Below are 15,350 nucleotides of genomic sequence, written 5' to 3' on the forward strand. Positions count from 1 at the left end.
CAGCAGCAAAATTAGAAAAAGTTCTAACACAATACAATAAGCTACAATTAAACACCCTAATAATAATAGTAGATACTGTAGTTTAAACCAGTATTTCATTCCAACTTTCCACCCAGTATTTAAAACATTAGGTTTCTGTTACTGTCTCAATTGTGACACTGGCATGTTTGTGTTTTCTTTTATTACATGAACAGCCTAACAATGTCAACAACACATTCTTTAATCAATACTGTATGTGTCCTCAAGCCAAATTTAGCAGTATTTATGCTATAACAGGTTTATCTGGCTTCCTTTAAAATGGAGTTGACACAGACAGTATGTTTTAGAGTGCCAAACAGGAACCAGAATTGACTATGCACACCACCAATGTTGACTTAGCAGCATCATACCGATACTGATGCTTGTTCACAGTACAAAACACTTTTGTGCATGGAACCTGCATGTTGAACAGCAGACAAAATTGCACAATTACTTACCACATTAAAGCCAATCATCTACACTCCACTATTCACAAACCACCGCAAGACTTGGATGTGATGTTAATGACTTTGCTAGTGGTTAACTGAGTGAATTAGCACACAACATGCGGTACCACAAGATTTGTTTATATAATGTATGTTAATTGAATTGTATTTTATTGTTACATATGTTACATACATATACATATATGATGTAGGAAGCGTTAATAATTAACATGACTTATTGCACAATATTTCATTTACAAGTTTAATAAATTAATGAATGATAGAATGAATTTTTTAAAAACATTAGAGATCACAAATCCAAACTGGACCAATCAGCTGTGAGAAAAGTGACACGATGCAATAAATCCATTCCCATGCTGCATGCATATTTTTGTTTGGCTCCAAATTAAAATAGTTTACACTGAAAGCAAATTTTAGTCAAAGTTTTCGTTTGTTGGTAATAATGAAGGAATTTATTTATATGAATTATTATTCATCCATTCATTTTCTTTCTGCCTAATCCCTTTATTAATCTAGGGTCACCACAGCGGAATGAATCGCCAACTTATCCAGCATATGTTTTACGCAGCGGATGCACTTCCAGCTGCAACCCATCACTTGGAAACACCCATGCACTCCCATTCACACACATACACTACGGACAATTTAGCTTACCCAATTCATCTATGAGGCAGGGCAGTGGCGCAATCACAGCAAGAAGGTCGCTGGGTCGCTATTTCGAACCTCGGCTTAGTTGGCGTTTCTGTGTGGTTTCATGTTCTCCCCTCTTTCGCGTGGGTTTCCTCCGGGTGCTCCGGTTTCCCCCGCAGTCCAAAGACATGCGGTACAGGTGAATTGGGTAGGCTAAATTGTCCGTAGTGTATGAGTGTGTGTGAATGTGTGTGTGGATGATTTCCAGAGATGGGTTGCGGCTGGAAGCGCATCCGCTGCGTAAAAACTTGCTGGATAAGTTGGCGGTTCACCCATGTGAACACGATGAAAACATGCAAACTCTACACATGCCACAATGCCAACTGACCCAGCCGAGACTCGAATCAGTGACCTTCTTGCTGTGAGATGATAGCTCTACCCACTGAGCCACTGCATCTCCAATAAATTATTATTATACTATTTTATAAACAGTTTTGAAAAGTCAATTTAACATTATTAATGGTTTTAAATTAAAATGTATATTTATATTATCACATATAAATTTGCTTTAATATATAAAGCTTTGAAAATGACCATTGCCATTTAAACTGTTTGTGAACAAATTAGCTAATTGATTTGCATTGATACAATAATATTTGCTTGAAGTTGCTTAGTAAGTAAGTAAGTAAGTAACGTGCATTGTATATCACATTGGATGTGTATGGCCATACATCCAAAGCGCTTTACAATCATAAGGGGGTCTCTCCACACCTCCATCAGTGTGCAGCATCCCTTTGAATAATGCAATAGAAGTGCTCTCAACACACACCAGTTATAAATTGATATTGATCGAACAAATTTAGTGGATGGGGATGATTGAGAGACCATAATGGGTAAGGGCTGATGATGTGAATGTGGCCAGGAAACCAGGGTTATACCCCTGCTTTTTACAAGAAGTGCTAGGGACCTCAAGAGTCAGAACCTCATTTTAATGACTCATCTGAAAGACAGCACTTACTGAGGGTATCGTCCCCTTCACTATACTGGGGCATTAGGACTCACACAGACCACAGGTTGAGCACCCCCTGCTGGCCTCACTAACACATTTTACAACAGCAACCTAGTTTTCCCAAGTGGTCTCCCATCAAGGTACTAATCATTGGATCAATGTAACCCATGTTACAGAACCCATTGTGGCCAACGGGGGAAAAGCTAGAGTTTCTGTGACTAATCCTAATCTAAACCCTCATAACACATGTGAATAATGGTCTTGGTGGTCAAGGCAGGGTTGCAGGTCAATCATCAAAGGATACACATGACCCAACTGCAAGACCTGTGCTTGGACTGATTGAAGCCGTCTTTCCACTACACATGATATTCGGACCAAACTGCCGGAATACGCATTATGACATATGCAAATATGAATTGTGGCAGTCGCACAGAACTTTCAGTTTTGACATGCACAATGGAAGAGAAGCTATTCTCGCAGTGTCTAAAATCAGTTCACCATGGTAGAATGAATGAATGAATACTAGAAACTCATAGGCCACTAAAAATATTGGAGGGAATGTGGGGACAACATAAAAAATTATTATGAATAGAAATCCATTTTTAATATAGACCTTTACTGATTATAAAAATAACCAAAAAAAACACAACTATTTCTTATCTCGCAGCCAGGGACCTGCTTAGATGGAATACATCACATACGGTTGGCCGGTTGCATACGGTCTAGTCGCAGTAGTTCAAATATTTCAACGGATCTGCAGCTCAATTTGGATCTGAATTTTTCACATATGGAGATGATCGAAACTCCACACAGCTCCCGGACTACTCTCCATTGGAAATGAATGACTTCCGGTCTGTCGCTTGTCGTGTGCAGTGGAAAGGAGGCTTGAGGGACATACTGACTTCTAGTGGACCACTGCCTGGATTAGGTTCTTGGGCTTGGACCTTTTGCACCACTTGTTTCAGATCCCATGACATGAAAGCACAAGGGTGTATCTTTTCATACCTCACCACTCTGGGTCAGAATGGCTCCTACACCCACCTCCAAGGTATCCATCTCCACCACAAAGGGTCTCTCTGGGTTTGGGATAGAAGTGGCACTTTAGATGCAGGAAGGCTGCCTCAGGGCCCCAGTTAATCTTGACTCTTCCACCCTTTGTCAGTGCTGTCAAGGGAGCCACTGCTGAACTAAATTCTTCATATACATCCGATAAATGTTCAAAAAGCATTGTACCTCCCTAACTGGGGTGGGAATGGGCCATTTGAGAACAGCCTAGATCTTTCTAGGGTCCATCTTCATGTTCATATCTCAATTTTGACATTTTGACTTCAGATGGTTCTCAAGGAGTCTTTGGTGAACCTTCCTGACATGTTCATGCTCCTCCAGTGACTTAGAAAATATGAGTATATCGTCCAGATAAAGTCAAGTATATTAAACATGTCCTTAAGTACCTCATTAATAAGTGCCTGGAACACAGCAAGGGAATCATCACTACAACAGAGCACAAAGTGAGATTAAATAAACCAACCTAACAGGAGGAAAACAGGAAACAGGTGGGATGAATTAATTAATAATTAGATAACAAGAGGCAGGGAAAACATGACAAGAAGGCGCATGGAACACAAACAATAACACAACCCATGTGCTTTCTGAAATGCAACAGAACAAGACTGGAGCAACTCTGGCACAAATACAGAATACGAATAAACAAAGTGGCAAAACTTTAACACTCTACCCTTTGAATTTCATACCAGCTGGAATTTGTTTATTATGCCTGCAGGGCAAACTATCATTCAGTTGCCAGGCTCTTCACCATCTCTCCCTCCCCTTAGAAAAATATCCCGTGCTACTGCCAATAATATACACCTGCTGAGGAGCAGACCCACACATGTATCAGAACAAACAATCCCAGCCACATGATCCAGCCTTTCAAATACAGAGTAGGTTGAAAACTTAGCGAGTAGGTTGATTACGGCTACAATAGTTACTGCTTTGGCTACTGATGTCTAATATTTGTTTTTGCAGTATTTTGTGTATTATTAATGAATATTATGTTGGCATTCTTGGGATTTCTCATTTGACTCCTAAAAGTAAAGTAGGTGGCTGGTAATGCTTTTAAGAAGTCAGTTGCCATTAAACAAGAAGAAGACAGATCCATCATTAGGTTAAAGTACCAAAACCCATTGCCAATATGGCACTGATACCTATGTAACCAGTATGCAATGAACCGAATCAGCATATAAATTTCCAGACATTCCAAGTCTCCCGGAAATTTCCGGGAGTCTCCCGCAAATGCATAGAGACTCTCGGATGCCCTCAAATAAGTGATAATCTCCCGGAAATTGTGCGCCTCCCTCTATGTCCTCAAATACGTTGCGCATACTTCTTACCCCTCCCCACTGCATCCCACTCCCACCGACCTAAATGGGAGTGAGGTTTGGGGGGCTGAGTGTAACGGAAGCCAACAAGTAAAGTGCTGTGCAGGTAAAGCCTAGTTCACACTAGAGGATTTTAAGCCTGATTTGAGCCCGATTTGGAAGTTAACGAGCTCGCCGTCAGATTGGGCTGTGATCGGGAAGAAATCTGTGGGTGCACGGAGCTCGCCGCTCTTTATGTGTGAACTACTGAACAATGCATCAACGAGGCTCGCCAATGAGAGAGCATATCAGCATGAGCTGAATGCCTGTGTGCGCAGGAGCTCAGCAGAAACATCTGTGATTGGTCAGAATGGGCATTAATGCACTCGCTTCATTCTGCGTTAGCACAGACATGAGAGTAGGCTATATTAACAGTGGAACTAGAATTCTGTAATTAGAATTACCATACAGCTCATTCTGATCGTTCTCATATAAAACGCCATATTGTCACAACATATTTACATTCAAAGCTATTATTGAGATATTAAAATCAAGCTTTGAATGTCTGGCATCATATTTAATGACACCATTACCCTAAAAATATAATCTTTTTTTGCTTATAAATATGTAAAGATACTAGAACACTTAAAGGTCTTGGCTTTCATTTTCACTTTCAAACAGGAGCTATTTCGCGGCACAGAATATGCTGTTTTGAAAGATATCTGAAGTAAATTGATGTTTTTGCCATCAGAAAGTTTTGTTTATGTTAGCAGGAAGTTGCTAGGCAAGAAAATGCACACATATTTAAAGTCACAGCGAAAAGTATCAGACATGCATGCAGTCATTTTGACCAATATAGTAATTTAAGGCAGAAATGCTCAATTCTTTACTGTTTTGTAATCAAAAAAAATAACAATGTCAGAAAGAAATACACTGATAGTTACAAAACGGCAGGGTGTTATTTGTTAGTTTTATTTCAAAGAGTTATACAATTACAAAAATTAAAAACTCTGTGTATCTATCCACTCGAACCTTGCAGATGAGTGATTAATCCGCTGATGCATCAGCTGATTTGACGATGTTTTTAAATGCTTTCTCCAAAGCTTAAAACGCTGTCAGTGATGTCATCAGCACACAAGCAGCCAATAGTGTTCAGCTTTTTCTGACGACTCCTCCCTCAAAATTTCATTGGCTGTGGTTTGGTAGCTTGAATGAGCTGTTGGGGAATGAGATGTTGTCAGATCATGTAGTGTGTGACCCCCCTCTTGTGGATCATTCACAGAGTGTTGCGTAGTGTGAACACCACAGAGATTAAAAGATACAAAGTCAAGTCATGTAGTGTGAACGGCACAGCAATCTGCTGATGTTTAAAATCCTGTAGTGTGAACTAGGCTTAAACCTCGCTCCTCTGACCTCAAAAGGTGCTCTAGCGACAGACACTAGAGGCCATGCTCTTTAGCCTTCGTGTTAGAGCAACTTACTCCCATGCAAAGAATTGCCGGTTCGATCCCAGTTTAGAGCGGGTTGAGTAGTGTAAGATTGGCAGGTTACATTTGGTGCTGTGACCCAGATGGGAGTTAGGTTTTGGGGGTGAATGTAACGGCTAGCTAGTGAACTGCTATGCAAGTAAAACCTCACTCCTCTGACCTCAAAAGGTGCTCTAGTGACAGACGCTAGAGGCCATGGTTTTTAGCCTCCTTGTTAGAGCAAGTAACTCCTATGCAAAGAATCCCTGGTTTAATCCAAGCTTAGAGTGGATTGGGTATTGTAGGACTGGCAGGTTACATTGGTGCCGTAACCCAGATGGGGGTGAGATTTGGGGGGGATGATTGTAACGGTAACCAGCAACGGTAGATTTCAGATGTTTCACTCCTTTGACCTCAAAAGGTGCTCTAGCAACAGACGCTAGAAGCTATGATCGTTAGCCTATTGATTAGAGCAACTTTTAAATACCAACTATACATCCTGTGAGTTTCTGTGTTTGTGCTATGTGTTGGTATTTGTATGTTGGTATGACCCCTAAATAAATGAATGTTTTTTTTTTCTGATAAATGTTTCCTTTGGCCTAGAATAAATATTCAGTGGGAAACTTTTAGCCTAATTTTGAAAACACTGTAAATCCAAATGATACCTCCTAGCGGTGGCATGCACAGTGTGAGGAGTAACTGTTCGAGTACTGAGTCTTGTGGTATTCCAATGAAGTTCATTCTAATGAGCTTCAGATGAGTATGGTATCTCTTTTTTACAGCTGCAAAGTGATAACATTCAGATAAATATTATTTATACCAATGCCTTGCATTGTCATTGCAATCCCAATAATACCATAAAAATTGTGTTTTTCCTCTAACAGAGTTGAAAAAAGCAGATATAGCAGATTTTAGGCACTTTCTGAACATACAACTATTCGATTTTCATGCTACATGAAACTGATTTATAGAAATTATTTAAACTTAGGTAATAATCATGGACGTAAATCTGATTTAACAGTAGGGGGGGACAATAAATATAAAATTTCTTTCCAGCATTTTTTTGAAGGGGACACAAATAATACAGCCGAATTGTACTAATAAAGATATGGCCCCGCAGTTAAAAATGGTTTCATCATTTTTATTATAGCATGGAGACTACGTCATTATGATTATTTTTAAAGTTTTTCTCAGGTTCAACGACAAAGCTAATTTTTCTTCAAAACTATTCATTGCTTTGTTTGTTGTGTTGTTTACAGTCAACTGACTGACTCCTGAAGCAGAATAAATGCAGGAAAAGACATTTTCCATACTCATTATAACTAACTTGTTTACATTACACTTGTTAAAATGACCATATTGTAAATCAGTGAGCCTGTGAAATCTGCTAAACAGCCACAACTTCGAAAACATAAAAAAATTGCTCATCCCAAAAGAATTGTCATTATTCCTTCAATACAGCACAACACCTCAACCTGACACTGTACATCTGACTGACCCTGCTCTGCCTGTTCCTCAATCATTTCTTTCTCCTTTGCCAGTGATTGTGACATTAGTATTTTCATAAGCACTCATTCTCAAAGCCAAATTGCCTTAATATGTGAACTTTTTGTACTTGCCGTTTAGCTACACTGAAAAATGATCTTATGTCATTTTTTTTTTGTATTTGCCAATACATGACATTGCAATGCAAGTTTATTTATACTGTAGCACATTTTATACACAATGGTAATTCAAAGTGCTTTACATAAAGAATGCAAAACTATCATAAAAATAATCACAACAATAAAAACAAAGAATTAAAAAAGGTTAGCATTTTAATTTCAAACTAATTGAGTCACTTAAAACAGAATAGAAACTGATTATACAAAAATTAAGTGGGGTTAATGTGCTCAGTGTAGCAGTGCTCTAAACAATAGTATAACTAAACAATATGCTAATTGTGGTTGTTAATGTTAAGTTAACCTTATGCCAAGTCGTCACAAATGAAACAATACATGGGAAACGAGTAGGGATGTAACGGTATCAGAATTTCACGGTACGGTAATACCTCGGTATGAATGTCACGGTACGGTATTTATTGAATCATTTACAGGAAAAACAAAACTTTTGAAAATACTCTAAAAAAGTAACAAAAGTGTCAATGACATACAAATTAGTCATCTATCTGTAAGCTTTGAAACAGGAACTTCAATTTTAATAACAAAAAATTATTAAACCATGTAAAAAAATAAAGTTTCAATTTAGTAGTGTTAAACTCATCACATTAAACATTTAATCACTCACTCACTTAGATAGAGATGGGTTTAAAGGAAAATTATCATATAACTATTATCTGGTAAAAGCTGGTATCTCTGGGTATTTACAATGTCCCCTGCAACAGAAAAAAAAAAAACCTCTCATTTGGGACTGAGGATTCTGGGACAGAGATATGACTTGGCCCATGTTGACAGCAGTGGGTAACGTTGTGCATTGTCTTTCCCCCACTTGAGAAGACAAACCATGAGTGAGATAGAGGTCTCTTTGCGGTACAAGTCAATGTCTGCATCAATCTGAACAGTGTGCTGTGTTTCTGCAGTCCCCATGACTGCTATTAGTCGTATTCCCCAACTTGCAGGCACCTGCACACATAGGGCTCAACCTGTGCAGTGCACATGCCCTTTTTAGTCTTGGATAGAAAATGCCCTTCCAAATCGATCAAAAGTGCCCCCGCGACGCGACACAACCTCCGTCCAGCCCTTCAGTAGACAACACCGCTCTTGAGCATGCGCGCTCAACCCCCCCCCTCGGCGCTTTACAATACGCGCGAGACAACACAGCTGATCAGAACGCGCGCGACAACACTGCTATTCAGTACGCGCGCGGCGACAACAGACGCTTTAGGTTCGATCATTTCCATCTTTTTTTCATCTCCGCTACTAGCAGCACACTCCATTTCCGCATTACTGGATCTGTAGCGACAACAGACCGCAAAGGATTATGGCCACGCCTGGGCTTATGGGTCATGCGACTTCGGTAATATCGAAAAAAATTAATATTGCGGTATGACGGTATTTACAATACCGTTACATCCCTAGAAACGAGAACAAGCTAACGTTAACAAAAGTAATTTTAATCGCTAATACAGCAAATTCATGGAGAATTACATCCTTAATCAGCGTTTTTGCCGCAACTAATTTATGAACGAGTCTGTATTAACTACATTGAAGACAATCGCTTTATTTAAGGTGAATAAAATCCCCTACTTACTTACTGAAATTCTACATTTACTCAGCCGCAGTATGTGTGTGAGTAGGTGAGATGAGGAAAAAAAGCACACAGTGGACCGAACTACTTTGAGGAAGGGGAGGGGGAACTCAACTGTTTCTAGATGCATTTTAAATGACAAATGCGGTTTTCTTTCTACTTAGACGATTATTTATCATTTGTTTATTAGTATTATATCTATTTTTTTTTATACTTTTTTTTAGCATAAATTCAATTATTAACCTTACTTGGATTCAGGACTTTTACTAATTCAAGGAAAAGTAGCAGAACAGACGTAATACTTAGGTGATTTTATGTGTTGAAAATTGACTAAAATCTGTTTTTGAAGTGACCAATAAACAGTCAGTTTAGCCAGTGTGTCTTGACCTGAGTTAATCAAGGTCAACAAATACGATAGTCGTATTACTAGAAAGGAGAGAAGCACCGCTGTAGAAGACTGTAGAATGTCTAATTAACAGCTCATGTCTGCCCCCAAAAATATTTACCTCCCATACAAAAGCATATGTCATTACTATGACAGTTTCAACAGTTTTGGATGTATCAATGAGTGAGAAGAAGTTTTCTTCGGAATAGTGCACTTCCTCCTATTTACATATATTTGTCTTTTTTTTTCTTATGAATTTATCATGGATTATTTGAAGCATTTTTTACTCTGAGTTATTATTGTGTAGTAACTGATTTTACAACCAACATCAGGAAGTGCACACTTTTTGGGAGTACTGATGTGTGACAGTTTTTTCCTGCAGAGTTCAGTTTGACCTTTGCTACATTTTGTTCCTGAGATTTCCTTATGGACTATCAGTAAGGGTTTTTTATTTTCTATTTCCTTTTTGTGAGCCTTGTATTTAGTAACTGACTCTCAAATTGAGTAAATATCTTGCTCTATTTTCTTACTTTTCCCCTTGCTTGAGAAAGGGCGAGTAAGGGTGTCAAGGACCAGTCAGAGACTTTTGAAACTTTTAAGGGACTTTTGGACTCACTATCCAGGAAGCTAAGCACATTTTATTTTGACATATTTTTCACATATTAATAAACTATTCCAGGAAGAGCCTCAAGGGAGCTTACAGAAGGTGCATTTGTGAAGCTGGGGCTGGTGAGCTGTGGATTTCCCCATTAGATCTGGTGAAGAAACAAAACATCAAGTCTACCTACCCAGAGTTCAGATTCTCTGCATGGAGTAATGCTAAAAGAGATGAAGATGAAGAGCTAAAGCCCAATGCTATGGATGAGCCATCCCATCAGGAAGTGACTGAGCTTGCCAATCAATATGGAGTTTACGTTTTGTCTGACCAGCTTTGTTAAATGTCCACAGTGTACATTGCTTTGAGAGTACTGATATTTAAGGATATTATGGAGGATTTTGTACTCCTATTCCTTCATCTGTTATTTCATCTGTCAGTTCCAAGGCTTTCTTTATCCACTGGCTCCGCCTTGGTCAGTCATAATCTACTTTAGTATCCACTCAGGTTGCTTCCCCCCTGTATCTCCATTGAGCTCTTTTTCCTCCACCTTTGCCACTTTAGCTCCACTGCAGTCTTTCAGATCTCAGCCTCTGAGCATTCATATCCACCTTGGTTCTCTGAATTTACTGAATGTTGTTACACTGGTTTTTTGGTTATCTGTACTTTTTTGAGCTCCACTGTTATTGGCCTGTTCTTTTCTATTAAATTCAGACAAGATCATGTACACATCAGATCTAAACAGCAGAACTTAACCTAGAGGGATACATTTTTAGGCCCTGTTTACAAGAATACGTTTTAGATTTAAAATGGCGTTTTAGAACGAAAACGTTGTCCACACTGGTGCATCCACACTACACCGCTGAAAGCGCACATCATGTGACCACAAACACTTTGGCATGCGCTGCAGCGATCGCGCACGTCTGTCCTCCATGCAGTCAGTGGGTGCTCTGCAGGCACCTCCCCAGATGAGAGAAGAGCAAGTCGGACAGTTCACCAAGGATCTTCCCCTGGATTTAAAGGGTCACGAAACACCAAAACACATTTTTTGAGCTGTTGACAGTCGTATATGTGTCCCACACTGCTAAAAACACTATTAGGACACCTATATTTCACTAAAAAGTGTAAATTGGTTGTTTTTGCGTTATTTCAAGCAAATTCGTACTTCCAGTTTGAAACGAATTTTTGAAGCTGCGTCACGGCCATGACATAATAGCGTGTATTCCAGCGTGCAGACTGGACGTCTGTACCAGAGTGAGTCTTATTACGTCTTAAAGTGTGTTGCATTAATGCATGAGTAAGGCTTGGTTCAAACCAATCAGCGCGCTCTACTGTGCAACTTCATTAATATTCATTTGTGTCACTGTGCTTACACCACAAAGACGCCACGTTGTGTTGGCAAAACAAGCATGAAGTGTTGCTTTTATAGTTTGCTGCCGTTAAGTTTCGTTTTCATTTTCTCTCTGTGAGAGCTTATCTGGATCACGTGTGGATTAACAGTGTACGCGACGCTCGACAACAATAACTTACGTGTCTAAGGGGGATTATTGTTTACCTGAGAGCTGTTCTCATCTGCAAACGCTGAAATCTGGATTTGCTTGTAGTATTCTCTCCATATAGACGCGGCTCTAGTTGCTGGTGATTGTCCTGTCTCTACAGATTTGGTAAGTGAGCGACCAGTGCTCTTTGTTTATTCAGTTTGTTCGTATCGAATTAAGTTAACTATTGCACTGAGTGCAGAAATGTTAGCACCGCATTTTGTGACCGGAATAACACACGCGGCTTTCTGACACTACCTGCCGTATGCATCTAAGTTTCCGGGAAATGCGGAGGTTTTTTTTTTCTCTCATTCGCCGTGCGGTCTCAAACATTGCATGAAAAATACACGCTTAGAGCAGTTCCTCGAATCAAATATCTCGTTTGTCGCGAGAGGCATGAATGAATTCCCTGAATGAAAGAGCCAAACTGCAGTTAAAGTCCAACATTTAATAATTTGGCAAATAATTCGACTACAGATGTCCATGTAGGTTAAACACCATCACTTTCTCCTGTCTGTGTGTGTGTGTATTTTGACTCTGAAACTCGCGCGTGCACAAATAGACACTCCCACACCATCCCACTTTAGTTCCTCCGACACTCCCCCCTAAACAGAGCTGGACACGCCCACTTTTCTGACTTTTTCCAAAGTAGAGGTGTGAAAACACCCTGCTGAAACGAGGGGGTTTCATGGCCCTTTAATCTCCCTATAGTTGTTAAAAATGATATTTAATATATCTAGTCTCTGTCTAACGACTCTTTTGTTTTTTTAATCTATTATTTGTTCTCATGTGTGTAATGTGTTTTGGCTGAGCGCAAAGACAAGTTAGTATATTAATTTATGTTACCACGTACACTGATTCTGCTAAGTTGAATCGGCCAATATTGTATAAACTTGCTTGCCTATATTGTATAAACTTATTGTACATTATACTTTTATAATAACCATTATTGATTATTAAAATTGATATTTAGCAAAAGAGAGTGTATGCTTTGTAGTTTTTTAAATAAAATGAAAGGAGGCAGTTATGCTATAGACTCTGTTTTGCTATAAATATGCATACAGTGAAGATGACGCTCATTTAAATATGTAGCTACACGATGCCTTAACATTTTTAGTGTCTGTAAAGTTAATATCAAAATAAAAATAGGCAGTTCCATGTATCCTGTTTTATTTTATTTTTAAGTGAAACAACATACAGTAGCCAGGGTGGAGTGAATGATGTTATAAAGTATAATGTTCACTTTGAAGATTTCCCTGACGTATCCCCATGAAAAGCTTATTTATTTAATAAAAGCTTATTTATACTTCTGCATCGAGTGATTGCCCTTACCCATGGCACATGCCGTTCACTTAGTTGTGCATTTATGCCTCTGTGTTCTGTTTGTGTTGCTTTGCATTAACACTTCCATGTTACACTGTTTTAAGTTTCTTTGTGGGTGTTTTAATGCTACCTTACCATACAAGTAGCTCAAATACAAGTAGCTCAAACGCACTCATTCAGAGGCAGGATCCAACAGATGTGCAACAACTTTAGTCATAAAGTAAACACAAAACAAAAGTCTCTATCTGGAGCACCTCTGTGGGACTTCACACTTGTTGAATACTCTGTTAAAAACAAATAGGTTTGCTGTTCTCTTGCGGCCCTGCCCACACTTATCAACGCTACCCAGTTGACCAATCTCAGAGTTTGAGCTACATGTTATTGCAACATGTAGTTAAATTTTTTGAGAGGTCAAGCCAGGGTGAACGGTATGTGACTGCTATGCACCGTATTATCCGCGTGCACCCGACACAGAAGTAAAGATCAGCCTTTAAGATTTTTAAACTTAGTGCTCAGTACTCAGAAAAGCAAAGTCCACATTTGGGGTTCCGGGCCCATTAATGGATCGTGGGGGTATGACTCATTGTCACACCCAGTCTTCCTTGTGTGTTTTGTTTTTGTCATGTGACCTTCACCATGTGTTCCTTTGTTGCCATTCCTGCCATGTCAGCATTATGTTCATCAGTATCACCTGTGCTTTTTCCCTGTGTATAATCAGTCTCATCATCCTCAGTGTATTTATAGTACCTGTGTTTAGTTCTTCCTTGTTCGGTACTCTCTCTTCGTGATGTCTCGTCTTGCTTGCTTTTACTCCATGTCCTTCCAGTGTTCTTCCTTGTAATTAATTGAAAAAAAAAAAAAAACGATTTTGATAATCTTGCGAGCCTGTGCCTTCCTCAAGTGAACTTGGGGCATTACATAATACTGGACATAAAGAAAAGGTTGACGGCATGTTTTCCCCTTGCTTTATTTTCATAGTTTTTTGGCCACATGGTTTTATTTTCCTTCCCCTTGTGTTTCTTTCCCATGGAGATATAGATTCCATCTATACTCCTGAATTCCTCATCTTGATGATGAAGCAAGGGGAAAGCAGCCTCGAGGACCATACAGACAGATTCTTGTTCCTGGCAAAATAATCCAGCCGGCCGGACAACAAGCTCTGTGGGTTCTACAACTCCAATTTAAACACAGCTTGCAGAGCACAGTCGTCCGAAAATGGTCCTCGGGGCAATCTCGCCGCCTATGTGGAGTGGACACTGGCGAGGAACCGACCATCGTTTTACATCAGTGCCACTCCAGACTCAGCGACCAGCCCAACAACCATCTGCACGGAGCATACGCCATAGCCCACCACTGACGGAGAACCATCCATGCTGTGTGAGCCATCGTCATCGAGAGTGACAGAGCGGAACACCACCGAGCAGGAGAAGTTCAACCAACTGTCTGACCAGGTATGTGAGCCGGCAACAATGCTAGATGTGAGAGTCCTGGTGGACACAGAGGGACCGAGCGAGAGTCTTACCAACAAATCCGCACCAAAGGGTGAGCTGGCCCTGGACCCTGATATGCTGCTTTTTGACTTCTGGAGCGACGTCATGGCCCTGCCGCTGTTTCCAGACAGCCCTGCAGCCCCATTCATCCCAAAGACTGACAATAGCTCCAGGGTCATGAGCAGCACCCAACCCACTCTCTTCACCTCTGTTGATGTCATCCACCACAACCATTCTGCCTGCTCCAGTGCTGCTTCAGTCAGCCAGTCCCCCAGCTCACCCTTCAGCCTCATGTGTGGAGGTATCCCTGAAGACCTGCCTTCCTGTTTCGCTGGCCAGAGGTTGTTGCCCTACATCATCTTCTCCGTCCTCCGAGCTACGGATTCCGCCTCAGCCCTCCGACCCAATGGCTTTACGTTTGTTCTTTCCTCCCTTATCTCTTTCTTTTATTTAAAGTAGTTTACTTTTAAAGTAGACTACTTTTTTTATTTGCATGATTTTTAATGTAACTATTAACATTTTTTTTTCATCCGTAGGTTATGGATAAAATATCGTAATTCTAATAGTTTAATAAAGTAAATTAAATTTTTGGAAGGGGCGACGCAGTGACGCAGTTGGTAGTGCTGTCGCCTCACAGCAAGAAGGTCGCTGGTTTGAGTCTCGGCTGGGTGAGTTGGCATTTGTGTGTGGAGTTTGCATATTCTGCCTGCATTCGCGTGGGTTTCCTCTGGGTGCTCCGGTTTCCCCCAAAGACATGCGGTATTGGTGAATTGGGTAGGCTAAATTATCCATAGCGTATGAGTGTGTGTGAATGTTCCCCAGAGAT

The 15,350-nt window shown here is 40.1% G+C and overlaps 1 long non-coding RNA gene and 1 pseudogene across 1 annotated transcript in view; both read left to right on the top strand.

Moving 5' to 3' along the window:
* Positions 1–12,411, top strand: part of LOC147840770 (uncharacterized) — an 821,899-nt gene extending 809,488 nt beyond the window's left edge. Inside the window, exon 3 of the long non-coding RNA XR_015507145.1 lies at positions 11,472–12,411. This is a non-coding gene — a long non-coding RNA (uncharacterized LOC147840770). The remainder of the gene's footprint in view (positions 1–11,471) is intronic.
* A 1,567-nt stretch (positions 12,412–13,978) lies between these two features.
* Positions 13,979–14,983, top strand: LOC147833870 (uncharacterized; annotated as a pseudogene).
* The last annotated feature ends 367 nt before the right edge of the window (positions 14,984–15,350 follow it).

Source organism: Danio rerio, chromosome 14, assembly GCF_052040795.2.
Source record: "Danio rerio strain M-AB ecotype USA chromosome 14, GRCz13ab, whole genome shotgun sequence".
NCBI classification, from domain to species: domain Eukaryota; kingdom Metazoa; phylum Chordata; class Actinopteri; order Cypriniformes; family Danionidae; genus Danio; species Danio rerio.